Raw genomic sequence first — 7,620 nt, 5'->3', positions numbered from 1 at the left:
TTCTTCCTTTCCCAGTAGGCTGTCCACTCAGCCGGGGCTTCCCTGCTCTTCCAGCCTGTCAGGAGGGTGCCCATAACCCCACCATGAAAAAGGAACCTGTTGGTCAGGAAATATTGGAGGGTTCTGTGCAGAGTGAATGGTCTCCTTACATTTAACAAGATACAATTGCTGCTGTGTTCAAAACAAACTGTAGGGGGCGAGAGGGGTGACAGGAAGGCCTGTTAAGAATTTACTGATTGCAGGTGAGAGATGATGTAGTTTATACCTGCCTGGGTGGTGGCAGTGGAACTGATGACATGTGGTTGGATTCTGGGTATATTTTAAATACACAGTATTTCCTAATTGGAAAGTAAGAGAAAAGGAGGAGCCCAGGACAATGCTAAGGTCCTTGGCAGAGAACTAACATGGATGGAGCTGCTGTCAGTTGATGTCACATTCCCTGAGAAGAAAATTAGCTCCATCTATGTTGCTTGCTATTTTTTCATCTTATTTATTGAAGATTATAATCTTCAATAGACTTACTTGCAGAAAACACATTAGAAGTCACTTGTCAAGCCAAAAAGGGAAACTTTCAACATATCATTTTAAAGTAGCAATTTGAGGAGCAAATTTTTTTATCATATTCTAATATCTGTAAAAATTATTGAAAGATAAGGGAAAATCTATATTTAAGTATTAAGAAATATGCACCTAGTCCTTGGCTCAATGTGGACATCAGAAGGGAAGTTTTTATTGCTAAAGGAAAGAGAAACACAAAACTAAAAACCAATGACCCAGCAAAAGTTATCCTCAGAGGAAATTCATGGCCTATAACACTATTATAATTAGAGAAGAAAGATTAAAAAATAAGGAAACTAAGGACTTGTCTGAAGGAACTAGTGAAGCAACAATAAACCAAAGGAAACCAGAAAGAGGACATTTACTAAAATTAAAGCTAAACTTAATTACATACTAGTTGATTAAAATTTAATTTATTGATTTATTAAAATGTAACTATAACATTTATTTAATGCTTAAATAAACCTAAAAAGCTAACTCCTTAAAATAGCTAAATCCTTAAGAAACCTAGATAAGTAACAAAGAGAAAACAAAACAGGGAGATTCAGCCCTGTGGCAATAAATATAAGGATTTAGAGAGAAAAGATGACTTTCTGGCGTAGAACATATTACTGACACTGACAGAAGAAGAAAGGAAAAACTTGACCAGACCAATTACTATTATTTTAAAAGTTGATTAAAGATGTGCAATTCAAAATGATCCCAGAACCAGATGGGTTCATAGCTTGGTAACAAAACATTTTTTTCTCCCTTTCCCTCTATTATAACCCAGCCACTGCACTTGCTTATACTGTGAATAATTACTACCTAGTTGTATTATTTGAATTTTATTTATTGATTTTCTAGTTTAGAAATGAACTTATTGACCAAGAAAATCCAATTATGATTGTATTACAATATTCAAATGTTATGAATACCTTGTCATGTTAAAATATGGTGAGTTGACAAAAATAGGATGATATAAGGGGAGTAGGAAATGGCAGTGTAAATGCATTTAATAGAAAACAAGTGTATAAATATATGTAAATTTGATAGATGAAGATATAGAAGCTTTAGTATATTATTTAATGATAATCATCAGAAGAACTCAGATTAAGGCTATCACAGAGATCAAGAAAGGAGAGAGGGAATGGAGAAAGAAAGTAGGAGGTAGGCCAAGTATGCTGATTTCATTGTATTTCCTATTGTGGGGTTGGTAGAGGCAGTCTACATAGATAAATAATAAAGATCTAAGTATAGAAGTTAAGGTTAGGGTGGTAACCACCAGAAGAACTTGAAAGAGAAACAGTGTGAAGAGCACAGTCATTTCTGGAAAGTGACACTGTCTGTAAAATAGATACAGTACTTTAATTTTATTTTCCACTCTTATGTTCTGTTTGCATTTTTATTAATTCTTATAAATAGCAACATTCATATACGCATACATAAAAATAGAGGAGGAAAGAGCCCACACAATGAGGTACCCCTTAGGGGAAGGGAAGAGAGAAAAGCCCCTGGTTGTAGCATGACCAAGGAGGAAATTTCATGGGGAGACAACTGATGAGCAGTTTTCAGTTGTTTGCAGTTGGGCGTGCCCTCTGAGTCACCCATAATGACTCCCACGCAGTCTGCTGTGCTCCCAGATGGATCAGCATTCCTCAAGAGCCACTGCCTTGGGCACTCAGGTGGGCTCAGGGGGAATACAGACAGCACATGTGGATTTCAGAGCTGCAGGACACGGAGACAGCCAGCACGCTGGTTACACAAAGATGGATCCTTTAGTTTCTATCTTCAGGAGTTCAAGGTCTATGGGAGGAGATGAATCTGGGAACAGTCCTTTGCTTGGGACTGTGTGAAAATGAAAACAAACTGCTAGGTGAACATGGAAAAGAAAACTCCTGGAAGAGTTAGGGAGGTCACTGTAGAGAAGGTGACTTCTGAGTTCTATGGTGAAGGCTGGGTAGAAACTTGCCAAAAGAGACAAAGCCTTCCTGGTACTGGAAGAGGAAGGGGGCCTGATAGGAGGAGGCTTGTTCTTGAAATGGTTGTTGGTTGGTGTGGCTAGACCAGAGGCTATATGGGGTAGGGAGACTGGCAGGAAGTAAAGCCAAAATAATAGGCTGAGGAAGATCATGAAATGCACATATGTAAGTGAAGAGCATTACCCATGGGTGGTGAAGCATCAATGAGGGGCTATGAGTGGGAAAATGGTATGACCAGCTTTTTGTTTTAGGACGGTCACTATAACTTCTGATGCTTATTAAGGGAAAAATTAATATTAGCTGTTATTAATATTATTTCAATGGAGTCTTACTATCTCAGGGTGAAAGAGACGACGTACAGAAATTTCTACAGGCAAAAGGAAGCCTAGAGGGACATGGCAGGGACTAGGAGCATTAGACTTCTGTTTGGGATTTTGATACAAAAGTAGTGTTGATCATTGGACAAAGTCCTACTTTAGGGCAATACAGTATGGCCAGTTTTGTTCTGAGATATGCCTGCTGGCACCACTGAACAGGGGTGTGGGTGGGAGATGGACACAGCATCAGCAGGAATTCTGTCATCAGGAGACACTGCCTTCAGAGAGTGAGGTGTTAGCCCCCACCCCACACCCAGCTATAGGGTCTGATCCCCTCTAGCCTAACTCCAGCCTTGGGCTTTAAATCTTGTTTGCCCGACAGAGCTGGCAGCAGCTGCCTTCTTATTTCCTGGCCTCCTCTCCATTGATACTCTCTCCCACTAGACTATTCTCAACTGAACAGCACCAAGAGTCACCCACTCTCTGTGAGATAAGCCTATTCAATATGCTTTGTAACAGATCAGAGGCTAGGCTTTGTTTTGTTTTGTTAATTGCATGCCAAGTTGTCACCTAGAGCTTAGTGAAGGGTATAAACATACCTATCAATTATCCAGTATTCAAAGGTGATTTTGATATTCCTATCAGGAGTCTCTTTACGCTCAAATGAGCATGCAGTATTTCACAAAGGTAAGCATTCCTGGGGAGCTGCTAATTATTTGAAACTAAGGTTCTGGGGTGACTGTAAACAGCAATTGATGGACTCCAGGAATGGTTCACTGTTGGACATCAATATACAGTTGGTGAGGAACTCTTTGGGGAGCTATTTCAAAAAGTAAGAGTGACCCATTGGATGTTTCATGGTTGTCAAGAGTAGATGCGGGGCAGAGCTAGAACATTTGACAGGACAAGGAGGAAAGGAGCAACACAGTAGGCCTGCCCATGTCTGTGTCACTATTATTTAAAGGTTAAATTTTTAGCTTTGTCATAAAAAATGAAGTTTGGTATGATTCCCAATATTTTATAGTGGGCATGATCAGTGGTTTGAAGTCAGGCCAACTTGAATTCAAGCCAGTACTTTTTTTAGACCCAGGTAAAAGGGGCCCCTCCCTGCCCAGGCCCCACTCTCCTATCCTACACACACTCGCGCACGCGCGCACGTGCACACACAAGTGCACACACACACAGACTCGAAAGAGACTTCCTTGAAATTTTCCAAGTGCTTCTCTGATGCTGTAAAGGTCCCCTAATCTCAGATAGGATCTGCATGGGCCCTGTCCTCGTTTCTCCCCTTGGGAGGTGTCTGTCCCTCTACTCATGCATGGGGTCAACAAGATGCCCCCTGTCCCCTTCCCAGGAGAGCAGCCCGGCTATCCATTGCTTCTGCTGGGTTGCATGGTATTTCTTTCACATGAGATTAAGCTGCCTGAACACTAATGACATGCTGAATTTTGTACTTTCACTCCTGTACAGCAGAAGATTCCTTCATGGCTCTGGGCTACCAATGTCCACCCCTGGCCCTTGGATTTGAGCTGCATGCATGCTTATGCTTAGACTCATGCGTCTGTGTTCTGACCACAGTGCTGGCTCCAGACTGTAGACCCAGGAGGGCTGAGGTGATGCAAGCTGCATTTACTCTGTGCACTCCTCCTCAGCAGTCTTCCGGGAGACTGTGTCTGTCTCCTCTGGGGGGCTTTTGAGAACAACTGTCACTCTGCAAGATCAATTGGTCTTCCGATTGATGATGTCTTCTCCTTTCCCCAGCCAATGTGATGACATCTGTTTCCCTGGGTTAGTCTTGGACTGTTGGGCCATGCAGACAGCCCTGTACTGAAGGGATTGTTTGTTCTTCTTGCTCTGCAATGAACCTCTCACCTATCTTTTTCCCCACTGTTCAAGCTTTATTGGGTGTTTTAGTTGGTATGACACTTGCATAGTTGGCTGTGTTATTTATATGTAGACTCTTCAGTTTACATTATATGGCAATGTACACTAATCTGATACATACAGTACACTAAATAAGATCCTTAAGGACAGTTATGCACAAGACATGCAACACTGGATTTATACATTGGATCCCAGGATGTGATTGACTGGACAGAAAAAAAGTTGGATTGGGCACACTGGGTAAAGGAACCATAAGTTACGTACACACAGTGAACACACATCTACTTTGAAGGGCAACTGTGGTGTGTGCGACATTGGCAGGGGTCCCTTTGAGAGGTGGAACTGCTTCACACGAACCAGGTTAGGACTACGCAAGGTAAGTACGATCTAGCATCAGGACAGAGATGCAGGGCTTTATGAACCATCACTATTTCTATCTTTAGGAAATTGGTGTTTTTAGTCACAGATCAGATAAAAGGGACAATATGCACAATCTCCAACTAAAATCCAGTTGTAGCCTCGACAGTGAGGTGGTACGACATTAGAAGACTTCACAACTGCAGCTCTTTCTGGATCCCCCACAGCGTATCTTCACTCTTCGTTAAATGGGCCTCTCCCTCAGGTGTCAAAGTCACCTTCACAACATCTGAGATTCCATTCTGTCCCAAGATATAAGGAACCAAGGCAGATGACTTCTTTTATTCCATAGAGACCCTTAATTATGATAGAAATTAGATGCACCTGCCTAAGATTCTCCATTACACCTTTTTTGAAATCTGCCACAGATAGTCCGATGGTATGGGAGATGTAGCCTTTCAGTTTGATCACCTCATAACCACTGTCAACCATCTGTTTGTGAACTTTTTTCCACTGTTCCTTATCTACATCAGTGCCTAAATCAGGGTGCAGAGTCTTTAGGGAGATAACAGCAACATTTACTCTACTGCATACAGGCACACTAGAATGTCCATGCTCTTCAGGGACCCACCCATGACAGCTTAATGGGTGAACTCTCAGCCTTTCCCCCATTAGGTAATGGATTGGGCTGAATCCAGATTGCAAATACTTCAAATAACATAGCTTTTGGGAAAGCTGCATATCTTCCAAGACACATAGGTCAAGAAATCCACTGGTTTGGAAACAATAAGCAATTTGCAGTTAGGACTGCATTTTACAACATTAGGAATGATGAATATAAAGATGTTCATGTTTTGCTGGACCAAATTAAGATGGTTTCTCCCTCTTGTTGATGTGCCCTAGCTGTGGTAATAACCAGCTTGGAGTTTGGAGTCACATTATAGTCTTTGCCAGAGACAATTTTTGGTGTTCTAAGGAAAAGGCTACCATGTAGGAGATCCATAATCTCCTCCTTCAATTTGCTTTCCATGGCATCAACAAGAGCAAGTTTATCTGCCAGATTCTTCATTAAGATGCTGATGGCACAGATCATGCCAACAGCACTAACCCCAATGACTGTGATCTTATTCTGGGGATTTCTTTTTTTTTTTTTTTTAAGAAGAAGATTCACAATCAGCTGATCCTTGAGAACTGCCATACTGGGTTTAGAACCAAAAAGCATGGCCCGTGGGCTTCAGTGGCACGTGGAACTGGATCTGGACTTGGCAGCAGCTGATCCAGTCCTCACCTGTCTTAAGAAAGACATTTCGGTTTTATGCTCCCTCTTTAGTTTTAGTTCATGCATTTGGACAAGAGGGCTCAGGGAAAGAGACAGAGATTAAAATGAACTTATGAAGTTAAGGTTGTGGAACAAAGAATGAATTTTTATGAAAATAGTTAAGGAATCAAATTTGTTTCCTTTGGATAAGGCAAATGGGTGGTTAAATTATTGCCTTTGAATACAGGCAATGATTTTATCCAGGATATATAGAAAAATTATTCCTTATGTCTGAAAAGACTAAAAAGAGGGAATAAAATTAAGTTAGGGCCAGAGAGATTTCAGAATAATAAAGGATAACCGGAGAAAGCCTTCCCCTGGGAGGACATTGGAAGGGAATTAGACAACCACTCACTCAATAAGTGTTCTCTTGAGAATTGTCAGGGTTTAGGGAAGAGGGGTTTGCAGGTGTGGTCCCAGCTGTTTTTATCCAGATGTTCAGCCTCAGCAGAAATGTAACTGCTTAGCTGGTGACCTTGAAGAGGTAACAAGTCTCAACCTCAGGAGCAAATGAATTATCAGTGACCCTCCTGGGCAGCAGATCAGCCCTTCTAGACTGTGCGACTCCCCTTCCCTGACTGTAAAAAGGGACCCTTCTTTTTGCTCTTTGATGTCCAGGAAAAGTCACTGAGACTTATATGCAAAAATAAGTTCTTTGGAGGATTCACAGTCTGACCCAAGCCCACATCAGCCAACTTTCTGCGCACCATGTTCTGGGCATGCCAAATGTTCCCAACATTTCTCAAACATACACTGCTCCTTCACCATGGCATCTTCTTTTCTTAAAATGCGTTTCCCTGCCCTTCCCCATATCTACTGTGGTCAATTCCTACTCATCTTTTAAGCTCAGCTTAAATGTCATTCCCTCCATGGAAAGTAGTTCCCTACTGCCTCAAACTGAGTCAGACTGAGTCCTATTTCTGTGTTGCTGAACTTCTCTGACCACATTGTTGTCTCCTCTTGGGACTGAGCTCAGTGTGGATAGAAGTCATATTTCAGTCAGTTTTTCAGTTGCTCAGTCGATAAGCAAATGATTTGTTGGGCACCTTCTATGTCACAGGCACCATGCCAAGCACTGCAGACACACGCATGAACAGGATAGATGGGATTACTTCCCATCTGGGTGGGATACTAATAGATAAAGATGCAGTTAAAATACAATTTGATCAGTTGAATTTCTGTAGATGAAGAGGATGCAGAAATGTGTTTCAGGCAGAGGGAACAA

General features: G+C 41.6%; 1 pseudogene; it reads right to left on the bottom strand.

Moving 5' to 3' along the window:
• Positions 1-4,802: 4,802 nt before the first annotated feature.
• On the bottom strand, positions 4,803-6,275 carry LOC114500193 (annotated as a pseudogene).
• Positions 6,276-7,620: the final 1,345 nt, after the last annotated feature.

This window comes from Phyllostomus discolor, chromosome 6 (assembly GCF_004126475.2).
Source record: "Phyllostomus discolor isolate MPI-MPIP mPhyDis1 chromosome 6, mPhyDis1.pri.v3, whole genome shotgun sequence".
Classification (NCBI taxonomy): domain Eukaryota; kingdom Metazoa; phylum Chordata; class Mammalia; order Chiroptera; family Phyllostomidae; genus Phyllostomus; species Phyllostomus discolor.
Note: the sequence above shows the minus strand (reverse complement) of the source record. Positions and strands in the feature narration are given on the sequence as shown.